Here is a 17981-nt window from a genome sequence, read left to right on the forward strand (position 1 = left end):
CTAGACGTGCCACACCGTCTCCTAGCGACCCGATGACTTCACGCACGGTGGCCGCTACACACAGTTCATCTGCTCGTGATGGGATCCTGGGTCACTGGATACTGGGATGCCTGGACAATGCATTGCATCACAATATTATTTAATGTAATATTTTCCAGAATTTTTCTTCGAAGGAATCGCCATGTTCTTTGCACCAGGCTCATCCCTCCTTAACACCATACATAGTTTCTCTCGGTGGTAAGACTTTGGGCAAAATTAAATGATTTTTAGGGGGGGGAAAAAAAAAAAATCTATTCATCAATATTTCAAGTGATTCACAGCCATAAAACAGTAAATACACGACACAAAACGTTTTATTGAAATCTTGAAATAAAATTTACATATAAAATGACATCACGTCAAAGTGACTTTTAAAAGAAAATCATGTATATAGACACAGTTCAATATCTGCCCCCCTTCGCATTAATCCAGTCCTGTGAGGATGAGGTGTGTACCATGAAATCATATTGTGTTTTCTGATTAAAAACAGTACAGTTTGGTCGAATATTCCTGTTACTCATTATATAGGTGCTGTGAAACACGTAAAAATCATACGATTGTTCTCAGCAGAATCCCCATTTTGAACTTTAGTTTCTCATCTAGTTTCCCATCCCAATTATTACCCAGCATGCATAGCTGGGCGGGAATTCCGCTAGTCGCCGTGAAAGAGAGCTCAAAAAAAAAAAAACACATGGCTCATATCGAAGGACAGGTAGCAGTTAAGGGACCTGATCGTTCATATTTCTTACATATTTTCAAGAGGGCCAACACTGCGCAGGGGAGGGGGGCATCCAGCCAGCCTCGTCACAGAGAACCTTCTAGCTCATTCCACCGCTGCCTGGCTCCAAGTGGACCGTTTCACCGCAAGCACCGCAGCTGTAATTCCTTTTCAAGGGTGTGAAACAGAGCCTACAAATCCTTCTCTCCAGGCGAAGACTGCGACAAAATATTTGGAGACGTTTCCTCTCCTTACATCAGAAAAAGGACACGTTTGCAGGTATCGGGCAGCAGCGCGTGTATCGACGTGCGCTTGCAAGCTGACGGTTGCTAGATCAAGTCCCATTCGCAGCCATAATGTAGTGCCCTTGGACAAAGCACTGACCCTGGACTGCTACACCCTGCCTGGGTCAAAAAGAGTAATGACAGTAAGGGGAAAAGCGTTGATTCTGGATATGCGTTCAGGTGACCTTGAGACCGGAGTCTGTGTGTGTGTGTGTGTGCATGTTTTCCGCAAAAGCAATGACAGCAGTCCAATCCGTACGTCACAAAAGATAATTCATACCTGTTCACAGTCCTCTAAAGATACACACAACACGCTGACAGGCAGACGGCATCGCAACACAGTAGGAGCGCTTGCGACCCTTCCGGGTGAACGAGGGGTTAACGTCTAACTTGCCGAGAAGCCGCCAATCAACAATTCGATGGCTTGGAGATCTTTCACCGCTTAACGTATCTCATGCTTGATAGGGAGGCACAAAAGGCTCAAGCACACACAGGAATCTAATCTCGTAACTCCTTCCCACAAGGAGCTGTGCAGGCAGGGGGTCTCGCTGCACTGAGGTGTGAACGCAAAGCACCAAACTTCAAGCCGCCATTTACGCAACGACCCAAAGGTAACAATATCCTGAACCATCCGGTCAAACCGGCCAACAGCAGCTTCCATTCTTCTCCTTACCCACAACGGTTGTGGACAACTGCTGAGCCGCATCTCCTAGCCTTTACACTTTTGATGGTGCAAATGAAGCGAAGGCTGTTTGATGTTGACGTAGGGGCCAAATGAGGTCAACGTCTTTTTATAGTCAGTATCACTGACTGCAATCCCACGTAGCCGATGGGCATCAAAACCCCATCTTCTCTACCATCTCCAAACCAACACACTGTTCCTGAAGACCCCATTGGATTTTGTGCCCAACCTTCAGCCAGACCACCGAATGACAAGAAACCAAAATTTCGAAAATTGTGCCTTCCCAGAGCGAACTTCAGGTGTAACCCGCTACTGACTGCTCTCGTTGCAAATGGAGATATATTCATAAGCCTGCACTAAAAAGTCACACCTTCAGAGTGTAACACAAGACCCAAGTAGGGCAAACCACAGTCATCAGCCAAGAGACTCAAAACCAAACTTTGCCAGAGTGAGAAAATGGCAAGAAAGAGCACCGGTGAACTGTGGACTGGAACACACAAAAATAAATTATTAACGCACACAACGTGACTCTTCCACATACATCTGCATTTTTGAACAGAGTCCTGGAAATAAATAACAGCCTCGGATACAGACACCCCGGCTGCCGCTGAGCGAGTCACCTCAGAGCGCTAACGTGCTAACCCTACCTTCCTGAGTGGTGGCGGAAAAACTGCAAAATCGAGCTTCTGCCTCACCTGCGCCCCTGCCCTCCCGGCAAGACTGTGCGAGACAGCGAGCCCTGGGGCGGCGTATCCGGCAGATACCGTGGGAACTAAGTCCTACTCAGCCTGTGCAGGAGTTTGGGCGCGGCCACGCTAACGCCAACTGAGTGCGTCTTTCGTTGAGTATTTGCCCAGCCATCGGTCGCCGCAGCAGCGTGTCGGGACAGTTAACGCCAAAGCCCGGCTTGTCCTCCGAGTGGAGCGGGACTATCCAGCGGCACACCAGCTCTACGACTAAGGACACAGGATGCATTCTGCTTCTGTCATATGTTCCTGGTGCAACAACTCATTATCTGACATGAAGGGCCAAAAGCATAGTTTTTTACCACACCCTTCTCTTCTCCAAAACAAAGCGCCAGATCAAAGTCCTGGCTGTGGTGCCGTGAGAGGAAGCCCGATCTGCGCTCCCCTGCTGACTGCGGCCAGGACTAGGGATCCGCCCGGTGCAGTCAACAACGTCACCATGGAAACGGGACCCCCCCATGCTCTTGCCGTAGCGACTCTCGAGCACGACTAACCTAAATAAGACCTGAACTGAAAGCAATTCTGAGGGCTAACGGGCCTGATGGGGTTGGGGGTGCGGCGGCGGTGGGATGGCAGACGTCCCCCTGGGATCCTCTCTGATGCGCATTTCGGTGGTCGGTGTCAGAGTCTGGAACGGATGTGGTAAACGCACTAAGATGTGTGGGGTACGACCGGGGCTAACACACTTATCTGGGCCAGGGACCGAATCTGTGATCCTGGCTAAGCCAATAAGCGTTTCCAGCAGGACAGCAGCTCCAGGTGTGAAAACAGCTGCTTGTGGGAACCTAGCTGCGGATGAACATCCAGCGCTGTGGTCAATACTCTGCCCATTGCGGTGGAGCTGCGGTGAAACCGCATTTACACCACGCCGGCCAGGTCACTGAACCCAGGTAGATTCCCCTCGCAGCGTCCCACATTACAACACAGCACACGGATCTCCCGGGACCTTCGGCTCGTCCTTGTTTATTGACGTCCCGATGCTCCATGACAAGGTAAACACAGTTAATTGAGGGTCGGTGGTGTGATCCATGGTCCCTGGAGCACAATCAATGCCGCTGCTGTAGGTTGCTATGGCATGCCCTCTCCCTCGCACCCAGTCTAATGAGCCCCTCGTGGGGTCTTGGCCCACAGGGACAGCAGCACCTCATTTGCTTCCCAACCAACTGAACAGCCTCAGGAGGTTGTGGAAAGAGGAGGAAACATAAGAACCCCTCTTTGGGCTGAGATGGTTGCATTGTGACTGACAGCAATTCGTGCAGCAAACAGCATCTTGTAGCTGAAGAGCCCCATCTTAAATCACCTCCTGCTATTGTACCCTTGAGCAAAGCACTGACCCTGAATTAATGCAGTAAAAATTACCCTGCTGTTTCAATGGGTAAATCAATGAAAGCAGCTTAGTCTACAAATCCAAATCTGCTAAGTGGGTTTGGACAAAGGGGTCCATTTAACCATGTAATAATAGTAATGTACTGTATGTGTGAGTCGAATGCACCACGACCGCACCGAGTGACAAGGACTAAACATTTCCCAGCAAGTAAATGGCAGCGAAGGAGGACCGGAGCGATCAACTGGCACACGGAGCAAAATTTAGGGCGAGCGCCACACGCGATCAGATTTCCGATGACGCAAATTTCGTTCTCGGCGCTCCCGTTCTCGAAGGGGCCGCCCCGCTTTCCCGGCATCACACGGCGTGCTTAACTGGCACTGTGGCCCCGGGTGTCCAGAGAGGGTTCAGAGCTCTACGGCAGACCCTACTGCGTTGCCCCTAGCAACGCTACACCATGTCTGCCATCCTTCTCACACTGTCCATGGAAACAGGTAAACCGGTCCCTCGCGTTTCAAACATTCAAGCTACGAATTTTCAGACGCGACAATATTTACAGCTTATTTAATTTTAGCTGTGTCGTCTGCACTTAGCAATTTTCTAAAAATTATCGTTGCAGAACGACACCTGCATTTCTGCCTTCGGTCACTAGTTGGCAGCATAAAACACAAACAAGAAATAAGGAGACAAGGTGTTTTTGCTTTCAGATATTTAAAATGAATTGTAATAATTTTAATTATTATAATTAGTCATAATTGTGTCTTTGTTTGACGTTAATAAAGAGGATACAAGCTTAATGAGATATTTTAGTTATTGTCAAGACTTCTGCAGAACCCAGCCTGCAAACGCACCACGTCTGAATAGGACTCACTCACAGCACTAGCGACAAAGGGCTTCCAGGAATACAAACACACACCCACACGCCACCCTCAAGTGCGTTGTTATTTCAGCGCAAGGCGATATTCCGATAAACGGAGGACCTTTCCAATGCTTAGCGGAGCCGAACTTTCCAAGTCTGCCGACACGCGCGTTCCGTTGGCGCTCACGTCGTTTCCCTCCGAGATTATATTATTATTATAAGCATACTGTATCGGTCTGTGCGCAGGAGAGACTGCTGCTTCAACCCCTGACTCAACTGCACCAGCCGCCAACCCCATCAGTAACGTCAAAGTCCAACGCTGCATTTGGAGTCAAGAGAAACAGGTCTGAATGACACTTCCTGTTGTAGTTCCCTTATTCATGGCACTTACCCTGAATTGAGGTAAAAAATAGGTAAATTACTCTAAGTAGCTGAACATTGTGAGTGGAACATAGCTACATGTAGAATGTAGTGAAAATGAAGTGGTACAGCAGTGGCTCAGGTTTGGAGCCCTTGGGGGTCTCTTTGGCTACACCCATGGCCATGCCTGCGAGCACACCCTTCTCACAAGGGTAACGTGCCCACGACTAAAACTCAGGAAGACTTGCCAAGAGGAAGCGGACACGGGTTCGCGTGGGATCCCTTTCGCGGTCACTGACGGCTCTCTCCGGTAACATTTACGCAGCACACGCTTTCAGCCCGCTCCATTTGCACCGCTGCAGCGCGCCTCACCCACCCTTGTGTCCTACTTTTCCCTTTCTTCGGTGTCCAACATGTGAGCAGTTACACATTAAACCCCGGGAACTGAAGATTAGTAGCTGCTATTTTGGCTCGCTCTAAAAGCGCAAGAGGAAAATTACAGGCCTGTTTGCTGGAGCGCAAGAACACTACGGAATTCCCGCACCAGGAGAACTACAACCGAAATCGTCCCGTTACCGAACCCCCGAGGGCGAGCCTTGTCCTGTGACACGTGGCTGCTACCCAACCAGGCCGCGAGCGGCGAGTAATCCATAGAGCAGGTGGAAAGACAAACTTCCTGACACTGAGTCAGATATTGAAAATCATCTGACATGTGGGATCATAGCGAGTAGCAGTTGGAGGTGACTGTGACATAGGAGAGGAATGATCACTAGGCATTCCATCAGTTCACCCATCCAACCTACCCACCCACCCACCCAACTACCAATCCATACATCCATCCATCCATCGACCCACCCAACTACGGCGCAACCATGGGGACGAGCCAAGACACGAGCAGTCAGTCCATCAACGCAGTCCCACACCTCATCAGAAAAAACAGTGCCAAAAGTCAACTCCGCTTATTCCTGACACCTGTGTGGCAGAACTGTGCTCGCACATCTGAAAGATAAGGGTCTGAGACTCTTCTGCATTGCTGGGAGGGATTCAGCAGCTCAGTGGGACACAGGGAACGCATTTTGTCAGGGCACAAAACAGAGAACCTACAGACCGTTGATTTTGGACCCTTGTGAGTGGACCACCAGTTGGCTGGAGGGAGGAGGAGCTCAGCGCTCTTACTGGGCTGTAGGGAGTGATCAGGTCCTGTAGGCATTGGGTTCAGATCCTTTGACCATTTTGTAAACTGTAACCACAGTGCTGAACGTGACCAGGGCAGCTACAGGAAGCCGGTGGAGAGAGACGAGGGGGGACTTATGGGGACGCTTTGAGAAGGCAAACGTAACTCATTGTGGTGTTCTCAGTCTTACTGGGGTACAGCGGGTGGTGACGGGGCAGTGGATGACAAAAGGCCACAAGGCCATTTGTAACCACCCACTCACGTCCCATCTCTGCCTTTCCTGTCTCTCGGTGTCCTTCCTGTGTTCCTCGCTGCGGCACAACGTCTGCAGGAAACAATATATTTTACAGACTGGTCCTGGTGTCGGGGGGTTGTGCTAGGGCGGCGGGGGGAGACATCCCGTCTCGCGCAAGGCTCCGTATCTGCCAGTCCGTCGTCAGGCATGCGGAAACAAGGCCGAGCCGAAGGCCATCTACGAAGCGACTGTCCCAGAAGAGCGGAGGGGGTACAGGGCGGACGCGGCTCACTTACGCCGATGAAAGGAAACTCGCCACCTTCCCTCTGACAAAGCAGGACACCGGACAGCTTTGCGCGGGGGCCCTCCGTGCTCGGCTCTCCAGGTGTCCGCCTTTGCAAAATAGTTAGGATTTTTCAGGGTTTGCCAAATATGTCCTCCCCGGTGGACGTTGTCGAAGGCCTCTCCAAAGCCCTGTCCACAAACGGCTCGACGAATACACGTTGCTATGAAAGGCAATTAAAATGATCATTAGTAAAATCAAGCGTAGAGTTCTTACTCATAATTTTGTCCTAATTACACGTCTCACCTTAAACGATTCTGCGTGTTGCCATGGGGACGTGCGCATATATTAGTTACGGTTTGACTGTCTGATATGGGGGAGACCGTAGAAAATCCAGGCCTGAAGGGGAAGAAGCGCGAACGTTCATCTGTGTGGAACATTCTTAGGTTCCCAACGGTAGGTCCGGCGCCAGTAGGGTACGATCTCCAATCCATCAAGGCTACGCGGCTTCACCTTATCAGATCCTGTGTGAGACACCCTGTAAGACTGTCAGGGCAGCAGGTGGCATAATAGTTACAGCTGCCGCCTTTGGACTCTCAGGTTCGAATCCCACCTCTGGCTGTAGTACCCTTGATCCATGTACTTACCCTGAAGTGACACTAAAAGCAGCTGAAACATTGCGAATGACTTTTGAGAGAAGCGTCACGTGAAATAACCCTACTGGATGGAGACGCGGAGATATTAGTCTTGCACCCGTGGTCTGGTTTGAGATGGCTGTTCTGCTGCATCGATAACTACACCGATCAATCAATCCGTTCAGTCCGATTGCCACATAAAGCCTTCTTCATATTTTGCACTAATTGATTAATCTACAAAAGCTAAGACACTTGCATATGTTCGCATATTTCACATCTCAATACGCTGCAAGCTTCTGTATGAAATTGCCTCATCCGATACAGTAAGCAGATCCAAACGTGGGGAGGTGACTCAGCGGAAGGTACTTTTCGGTACGTTCTCGGCTCTAAGAACATTCGGTTAAATTAGCCTTCATCAAAGCCGTTGCTCTGACAGCGTTTCGCGTCCTTCGCTGAAAACCATCGATATTCACAGCGGTTAAGGACCTCGGGCTGCTGGTCCAGCATGACCCGTGGCACCGTGACAGGTCACGTGACAAAACCTGGTGGCCGTGACCATTGTTCAGCGTAAGCCGGCAGCGCCCGCCCTAGACAGACCACCACCCCCCCCCACCGGCCCCCCTGCGAAGACCTTCCGACCTCCTGCTCTCCCAGCTCGAGGTCACGCCCACATTCTAAACACTCGCCAAAATGCTTCTCAACAAAGGAGAGTGTGAGAAGCTCTGCATGCTGCTGGCAGCCATAAAACTGTTAAACACAGTGGGAAAAGACCTGTAAAAGCTATAAAACACACTGGCTGTTGGGGGCCAACAGTTGCTCCCGGGGAACGTTTCCATATTAAAAGATAACAGCGAGTACCATGTTATTACCGTTCCAGGGAAAGAGCTCATTGAAAATCGACACTGGCAAATGTCACCGACTGTTTGTTCTCCTTTTACTTCTTGGTTTCTACGGCTTTTGGTGAACATTAACAATTGTTATTTACCGGACACATGACTACCGGCATGATTTACAATGCAAGTTTTGTACACGCAGCTACTTACTGCGATTTACCCATTTATACAGCAGGATAACATTTACTGTAAATACCATCAGCAAGGGTGCCACAGCAGGAGGTGGGATTCAAACCAAGGTCAAGTGCAAGGTGACACCTATAGCCTCTATGCAGCCTGTTGACATCTTCTGAGTGGGAGGAGTCCAGGCAGGACACGCCCCTTTTTCTCACCCTAAGATTATGCACCCGAGCCCGCGAAAGCCCAGGTTACGGCCGGTGGCACCGCGAGTCACGTTAGCGAGATAAACATGAGGCTCCAAGATCTGTAGCTGCATCTAGAAATCTCAGGAGGTATACAAAAATAGGATAAAACAGGTTTAACAACCTTTTAAATAGCAGCAGTTCTTAACCATGTACTGGACATGTCATAGATTGACCACTGTCTGTGAAAGAAACATCATGACTTTTAGAAGGTGTTAGTCTTCCAGTAGCTCCTCTCGAACTGGGGGTTAAAGAAAACACTGAGCAATCTGGTCCGGATTAAACCCTGGCTGAGGGTCCGATTCTCTACTTCCCTTTTTCCTGAATGGGAACCGAGACAGAGGACAACTTCTGCAACTTCAAACTTCCGTCACACCAAAGGCTTTGCGTTAAATCTCTCTGCTTAAGACATCGGGCACAAAACATCGTCGTTAGGAGAAAAATGAGATGGGGGAGTAATCTAGATTCACCGCATCCACCCGCTTTCCTTCGGTTCTTACACAACTTTGTCTATATTCTTAATGTCGAAGATCATACGAGGACAGAAAGAACAATGACAGGAAGTAATTTCAGGCCCTTAGAGTTTCTAACGGATGATTTTCAGACAGGACGGGCCTTTCACAAACCATCTCATGTAAAAAAAAAAAATATATATATATTTATTGTAAAAAAAATATATTGAGCACTCAAGGGGTGTGAGGCACTGGTAGAACACGACTTCGAATAGACTGCTGATGTCCTCTGTCGCTGCAGACATACGGCCGGGTGTCCGCTGCATTTCGGCATCACACATAACATCTGGATTCCAGACCTCGACTGAACCAACGTGGCTCCGCTCTCCCACGCTCCCGCAGCTGAACAAACAACATGGCATCGCGCTGGGTTCTAGCGCGAGCCGAGAAGCATCAGAGCTGGTGCAGGAGAGGACCACAGCCGAGCCTTCGAGCGGCAGCTCGGGAGGCACCCCGACGGCTATCGCAAACCCCCACATCTGAAAGAACTGCACATGACTCAAAGCAAGATAGTGAAGAGAAAGAGGATCTTTTAATGGAGAAGGACAGTGGCAGATGGTTCCGAGGTCCAGCAGCTCCCTTTCTCACTTGTACAGCCCTCGGTGAGGCCACATCCTTCATACCTTGAATGTTCCCATTTGGATTTTACATCTACATTTTAGTTTGTGTCAGTAGGAGGCCAAGCACATCTCCGAAAGCCATTTCACAGGTTACCGTACAATCGAGTCGCACGATGTGGCCTCATCACGCCTTTAACCCTTCATTTAACTCCAGCAGTGCGACACCAACTATGGGTGACCGGGATTCCTCCTTGCTAAATACTGACTGTCAGAAGCGGCAAGGAATGCCGTCATCTTTTGTTTCTGCCTGGGATTACCTTATTATAGGTCTGTGATGATGACTCACCTCAATCCCAGCAACAATGGGAAATCACTCGAGACAAGAGGGTCCTATTTAACATTATCTGTGCCATTTGGTAAGAGGAGACAGATGAGGCCACCGTCTTTCCCCCTTTCATTTCCACATCCCGAGGGCTCAGCCGTGGGTTTGTCTTCACAGAACCATGTTAGTTCAACCACATCTGATCTCAGAGTACGGATCCCAGGAATTCCAGGTCCTTTGAATGCAAGGGGGGAACACTAACAACTATTCCACCCGCTGCCCTTACAACACGGCCTATTTAATTATTTATTAATTACAATTAAGAAGTTACAGGCAAGTCTCACAATATACACATTCACAACAGTTCAAAGGCTCACGGCACTTTAAATTACCCTAAAAAACACGGTCCATGTTTCTGGTGTCGCAACGTGGTATTGGTCGTATGCAGCCGGTAACCAATAAGATAACGGATTATTCTAAGGAGTTCATTGAAACAGTACAGATCAATTTTGGCCCACCCTGGCAACCCTAGAACACACAACACTGATACCTCAGTCAAACAGACCCCACCTTCTCTACATTATGTCATGTGCTCAAATTTAAAATCTCTTTTAATGCTAATTAGAAGAATTACAGCAAAATCTTTTAAACAGGTTGCCAATGACTGAACTACAGCACAATGCAATCTAACTGGCTTTGGGTGAACTTGTGCTCTGCCGAAACAAGCATGCAAGCTTGCATATGTGAAACAAAATAAAAGCAGCATCGCCGTCGTTTTCCGTTTGCGAAGTTCAACGAACGCGGGCGTACGGGGCGACACCTCGGCGCGGCAGGTACGCGACACGTCAGACGCGCAGCAGCCATGAAAAACAAGTTAAAGGCGAGAAAGGACGAGAAGTGACTGTCGCGGCCGACCCGAGAGAACCGGGAAATTAAAATATCATTGAGTCAGCTGTTCGCAACTGTTCAACTGCTGTTCAAACAGGTCAGAATTTAAAAAAAACAACGTTTCGGCACTGGCAGGGTACGGAAGCACCGAAAGCTGGTGCTCAGCCTGAATGTGGCAATTTTTAAAACGGTGTTAAAGTCAGACAGCGACACTTATATTCACAACACTGAGAGGGCGTGCGGTCAGTCTCTCGTGGCAATATTAAAGAGGTGCAAAAAAACATCAGTCTCTCAGCTTTTTCATCAGCAGTTTAGTGAAGCCAGCGGGACCAGCAGGTGGCGCAGCGGTTAGTCGTCACTTTGAACTCAAATCCCACCTCCTGCTGTAGTGGCCTTGATCAAGGTACTTAAACTGAACTCGCAGAGTAAAAATCACCCAGCTATACAAAAAAAGGTAAATTGGTGTAAGTAGCCCGGTGCACACAACTAACACTGTAAGACACCTTGGAGAAAGGAGTTACAGAAATAAAACTCATCATTACAGTAATAATAATAATAGTAATAGTGAAGGCATAAGAGGAAGACTGGTTGATTCCACCCGCTCCACCAGGAACAGGCCGAGATGTGCAACCCTCCCCCCGACACACACACACACACACACACACACACACACACACACACACAGAGAGAGAACCCCCCCAAAGACAAAGAATGCTGGAAACTTCCTGGGAGAAAACAGGTGACCAAAGCACCTTGAGATGTAAAGGTACCAGCTGCAAGAAGCAGACCATCACAGCATCCAGACCAAGCCCAAACAAGATCCTACACACACGCACACACACACACACACACACACACACACACACACCTGACACGTTCAAGAGCCTGTGCAGCGCTTTGACTGAAAAGGTCAGCCTCCCGACACGGCTGTCACCGTGGCTTACGGCTGATGCCACCTGGAGACCCTGCCGACCACGAGACGCCGCACTCCGGTTTGCATCACTGTGTCACGACAGCGCACTTAAAACGTTCCAGAACTTTCTCGAGGCTTTCTCTTCCAGACTCCGCTGTGTCAAACTCGACACGACTGCAACACTTTACACAGACCAGATGTGGGGAGAGATCCGGGACCACTGAGAGCTGTCAAGCCCACAGCCTGAGGACACCTTTTGACCTGTACATTGTCACGCATTGTGATTCCACTGCACTCTGTAATTAATAAATAATATTTATTAGACAGATGTTGGCCAAATATACAAGAGGTAACTATATATATTATATACATCACTACCTATAATTGACCAAGTTCTCTTAAAATCATATATATATATATATATATATAGAGAGAGAGAGAGAGAGAGCCTGTAGCATATAATTTATTTCCTATTTCTATGAGTAATATTCTAAAAATATTGATTTTTTTTAAAGCCGCTGTTACTGTCCAGTGACCCCCTTTGATGAGCCATATTTAATAACTAGGCCGAATTAAATAGTCTAGTGGGTGTGGATCGAACCTACCTGTGGACCCGCCCTTCAGACCATCCAGCGCGCGCTGCTCGCCGTCGATCCGCACGCGAGGGTCCAGCCGCCTTCAGCGCATCTCTCCCCGATGACGGACACTTTATGTTCGGTTGGCCTCGCGGGCGTCGTCCGGTTATAAAATTAATTTAAAGAATAACGGGGGGGGCGTTTTACGCGGTGCGCGAGCGTCGCGCGCGCCTCGCACCCGGAATCACGGCGCCGATGTCCGTCGTCAACTTGGCCGTATCATGGACTTTCCCCGAGAGGCGATCGGATGCTCCTCCGCCGTATCCCGCGGGTTCAACGTCTATAACGGCTTCTCGCGCTCTGGGCACGAGTCAGTGCAATACAGAAGACGACGACGACACGAGATGATGTAGGTGCGCGCGCTCTGCCTCTGGCCGCTCGTCCGCGATCGTGAATGGGACAAATAGCGGGACACTGGCGGCGGAGTCCGAGCGCGCGACACACACTAAGGCAGTCAGTCAAGTCAGACGGCGCAGCTGTCCGCGCGGCGACGCAGGAAATACCAGAGGAGTCCGAGCAAAACCCGGTGCGGATCGCGGAGGCGGTGCTGGAACGCAATCGAGAAAATGGACCGTTTCCACAGGGAAAGACTGGGCGATGGAGGGCAAAACCCGGAGCGGATCGCGGAACTGCGTGATCATTGAGGAAAAAAGGACCATTAGACAGAGTCAAACGAGAGGATCCGAGTCACAGGAAAGTGTGATGGAGTGATTCTTGGAGTTGGAATATAATACAAAAAAAAAAACTGGTTTCACAGGGAAATACGACGCAATTAAAGAAATCAATGCAAAATCTGGAGCTGATTGCGGATTAGGTTGTTATTACCGAAGAAAAAAGACCATTTTCACTTTGGACCTGAGAAAACACCATAGTAAAACCCGGGGTGGATCAATCGAGAAACGGGACACTTTCCCAGCGCAAATGCGGTGTTATATTGTCGCAACCACAAAAAAAAAACGCTTTTTCATCCCATTTTGATGTGCAGATACACCTGCAGGCAAACAGCCACCTTCACAGGACCCAAGAGTTTCCCCGAAAACGGAATAAGACGAACGTGTCACGTGTGTTTGCGGGCGCTGGATCTTCACCTGGAGCGCGGCTGCTGCGCCGTGTCCTCGCGCCCCTCACGCGCACGTGTATCAACGGAAAACGTAGCACAGCTGCGCATTTTCGACACGGCCGGGAGATTAATGTAACTATTTAGCGGCGCGACGCGTCCGTCGCTCTGCTGCGCTAAAAGTGAAAAGGGCCCTTATCACTCTAACAGTTCCCGTCTGTTCATCATCACCAATAACAATAATTTTGACTCATTTTTCGACTCGTCTGACACGAGCGACCCCAGCTGGGAAACAACGGTATAGCAGCACAAGACACTTGCGCTTGCGAGCCGATGGATGTTGGTTCAAATCCCCCGCACGCTGCCGATGCGTGTCCTTCGAGGCACTTGCCCTGAAGTACTACAGTAAAGTACCAAAGGGTACAGATGGGTCAAGTAAATTAATCCCTGGAAAAAAAAAGTGTCAGCCAATCAGAATTAGCTCATTAACCACAGTTGATACAAGTGGTACTTTTCAACACGTTGATGAAAACCCTGTTTTTCACATACGGGAGTAGTCCAGTAGTGCAGATTTCATGTTAATGCAATATGCCATAACTAATATGGTAATACAAATACTAATACCATAAATTCATTGAGAACTCACACACACACTTTCTGAACCGCTTTCCCCATACGGGGTCACAGGGAGCCGGAGCCTACCCAGCAACACAGGGCGTAAGGCCGGAGGGGGAGGGGACACACCCAGGACGGGACACCAGCCCGTCGCAAGGCACCCCAAGTGGGACTCGAACCCCAGACCCACTAGAGGGCAGGACCCGGTCCAACCCACTGCGCCACCACACCCCCCACATTGAGAACTCACCGACTGCATTTACCGATGAGTTTGAGTGACCTCCGTACTGCAGCTCTGTTTGCGGGACAGGTTTACAGTAAATACACCTGTGCGCTCAGACCTGCAGCAGCAATGGCACTATTACGGGTGATATGGTGCAAAAGAAAACTGGAGCAATCTTGGTTAAAAAAAATAAAATGTAACAAACCACACACACAGTCTGAAACCGCTTGTCCCAAGCGGAGTCGCAGCGAACTGGAGCCTAACCCGGCAAAAGGGCGCAAGGCTGGAGGGGGAGGGAACACACCCAGGATGGGATGCCAGTCTGCTGCAAGGCACCCCAAGCAGGACTCGAACCCCAGACCCACCAGAGAGCAGGACCTGGCCAAGCCTGCTGCCCCACTGCGTCCCCTTTTAACTTAAGCCCGTACCCATTAAATAGGTCACCGAAGCCACTAATGGCTCCACAGAGTTATCCTCACACTAGGCCAAAGCCCAAACATACTGGTATGGCTGCAGGTGTAACAATTTCACATACCACACTACTTATATTTATTCATCTGATGCTTTTCAAAGGAATATTGTTACCATTTTACTTCTCTGGCTCATCCCTCCAAGGTCTCTCGTGTCGGTTCAGGGTCAGTACCTTGAACAAGAGGACTACAGCAGGAGGTGGGATTCGAACTGAAGGCAACCAATATGCTATTGGCCGCCCCGGCATAGTTCCACATTATCTATAAACGGCAGACTCTACGATCAGTGCAACTGCCGTCAATTCATGTTGCGTGTCCCATTTTCCATTGTTCCGGTGTACGGCCCCGATTTTTCAATCAATACATGAGCAGAGACAGGAATGCAGAGCCCTGCATGGAAAAGTCGCTACGTGCGGATCATCGGGTTTGCCCCCGAGGCCGTTTTCAGAGCTCTGCATGGCTGTGAAGCGGCTCGCTGTCGGATCTGCCCCCGAATGTGTGTGTGGTGGGAGGGGAGGGACGCGGGGTGGTTGTTACGGACAGGAGCAATGCGGAGGGAGAAACAGTTTGGGGGCATCGTCCCCAAAATCAGTTCTGCAGCGTGGAATTTTACTACATTTTATCAGCATTTATATATTTCTGGTCCTGTTTCACAGATCGTATCTCTTACATATATATAATATAGTGCAGCACCAGGTGGCATAGTGGTTGAATCCCACCTCCTGCTCTAGTACCCTAGAGCAAGGACTTCACCCTGAATACAGTAAAAGTTACCCTGCTCTACAAATGGGTAAATCAGTGTCAGCACCTTAACGCTGTAAGTTGCCGTGGAGAAAAGGGGCAACCCAGTGAACAAATTTAAACATAAATTATTCAGTTTTTTCGAAAAAGCTCATCGATATAGCGGCGCTCGACTGAGACTCATTCGGTACCAGTGCCACTTTGGCCAGATTTCTCAGCGTTTCTTCTGCTCGTTGTAACGCGTCCGTCAACCAAGTTGGAAACGGGGCCTTCGAGAGCCCTTCCTTCCGTCTCCAGCTTGCTGTCACTGCGCACCCCTCCCTCCCCGGGGACCACATGTCGCACGCTGTGACGCCTCCGTGTGTTCCCTGTCCGTCCGGAGCTTTCTGCCTCTAAAAATACCGCTCCTTGTGAAACGTACACTGCATGTCAAACTGTACGAAATCCAGAAAACTGGATCTTTGACAAAAAGTTGATATGACAGCTGATTTTTTTTTCTTTTTAACTGGAAAGAAAACTATGGGCAACTGGGACGTCTTCTGAGCTCTTGGTGTCCCTTTGGGTCCCTCGTCCCCTTCCCCTCTAGTATTGACGACAGTACATGTCCACACTCAATATTCATTTTCATTGGCTGTCGGTTGGGATCCATGCACACTGTCTGTGTTGAAAATGCCAAACGGTAAAGTACACCGTTTTAACCCCTGAAGGGGTGTCACAGAATGTCACTTTTGTAAGGATCTCTACCACTTCAAGAAGGACACAAATCTCAGTGTAAATGAGACACAAAGTGGTATTAAATCTCGACGCCCTTTGCAGTGTAACGAGAGCCACGGATATCGAACCCTTCAGCTGCCCTGCATAAAATAATCGAATTTCCGTGCGAAGAGCAATTAAATTGATTACGACTGTAATTTAAAGGTTGGCCATGAATGGAGCCTGCGGAATAAAAACAAATGAACATTTCCCTGGACGAAATCCGGTACTTTCCTTGTACACTTGGCGTTTTATAATAATTGATGCAATAAAACTGCATGTCCTGGGCAGCACGATGTCGGCACGCAACAGCTTAATTTACTGTGTAGGAACTCGAGTTTTTCGGTGGAAGCATCACCAAAATCCAGACCTCTCGCTCATCAAAAGTGACATTCAGAGCCCCGACAGAAACGAGGCACAATGACACCATTATTGAGTCCCCGCTCAGTGGAAAGAGGCACGTCCAGCTGCCGCTCTGCCGGTTTACGGGAACTCGATGGAGCCTTGGACAGCAAACGCTCGTCCGCCTCCTGGGATTGTTATTCCCCTGAGCTGAAGGAAAGGGTGTACCGTGTGGGCTGATGTTTTATTTCTGTCCACGGTGAAACACTGAGGTTTAGTGACGGAGCGCAGCAGAGAAACACTGCCAGCTCCCCCTGCTCAAACTCGGCACATTATTTATTAATAGGGCTCCAGAGCGCTCATTGCTCTCCTTACCCAAGTGGAATTAAACAGGGGCCTCGGGCCTTCGGCAAAATAACTGCACAGCTACTCTCTTTCCAATACAAAAGAGAGCTGCCAATTAAGTGGGATAAAATTAATAAGGTTTTGTTTGCTGCGGAATCCGTTCGAAACGTTTCAAATGAAAAATGCAGCAGGAGGCTTCGCTGAAGCTCTGGTTACCTGGAGGATGGTGAGATTTGGAGCGCTGGTGTTGTTCCGCAGCCCCCTCTTCAGCACGCACGCACGCACGCACGCACACACACACACACACACGCACACACACAGAGCCGTACACCTTAGGCACAATGGATTCAGTGCCGGCGTGTGGGGAAAGTTGAAGGGGAATTCTGCGCTGGAACACACGTTTGGGAATCGCTGGCACCCACCCCCCCAGTGGACTCTGCAGACCCGGCACACTGTGCCCAGCTCCCCCTCGCTGCACCCATCTGGGCGTACTCACGGCACAACAGGGCATGAGTGTGCTGCGGTAGGCGTGGGGGTCGCACTCCTCTCCAGTTCGCTCCCCTCTCAGAGGATCCCTTCCCCACAGATGTCACGGCGCAGGATCCCCGGCATCAGGATGAAGGGGCTGGTGGGCACCTTGCGGTGAGCCCCTGTGTGGGTGAGATAAGGAGAGACAGGGAGCAGGAGAGAGACAGAGTGGGTCACAGCGAGAGAGAGAGAGGGAGAGAGAGAGAGAGAGAGAGAGAGTGAGTTAGGGAGGGAGAGAGACTCACAGCACCGCAGAAGGGGGGAGTTTGTGCAAAAGTGCAAATGAGAAGCACTGAGTCCCAGTGACGGAGAGACAAGGTAAATGATCTTTCTCATTGCGCGAAGAGCCACTTGTACAGGATGTGAACCCATAGCCACCCTTCAACATTTTAAGCCACAAACTAGGCCTCGGAAAGTAATGGCACTTAATCAGATACGAGGAGGAGGTACGTTCCTTAAACTCACAAACTCACTTTCCACATT

At 49.6% G+C, this 17981-nt stretch overlaps 1 protein-coding gene across 1 annotated transcript in view; it reads right to left on the minus strand.

Annotated features, from left to right (window-relative positions):
* osbpl5 (oxysterol binding protein-like 5) overlaps positions 1-12891 on the minus strand; it is a 35287-nt gene extending 22396 nt beyond the window's left edge. The window contains exon 1 of the mRNA XM_018765708.2: positions 12395-12891. The gene's annotated coding sequence lies outside the window, so the exon portion shown is untranslated. The remainder of the gene's footprint in view (positions 1-12394) is intronic.
* Positions 12892-17981: the final 5090 nt, after the last annotated feature.

The sequence above is a fragment of the Scleropages formosus genome, chromosome 5, assembly GCF_900964775.1.
Source record: "Scleropages formosus chromosome 5, fSclFor1.1, whole genome shotgun sequence".
NCBI lineage: Eukaryota > Metazoa > Chordata > Actinopteri > Osteoglossiformes > Osteoglossidae > Scleropages > Scleropages formosus.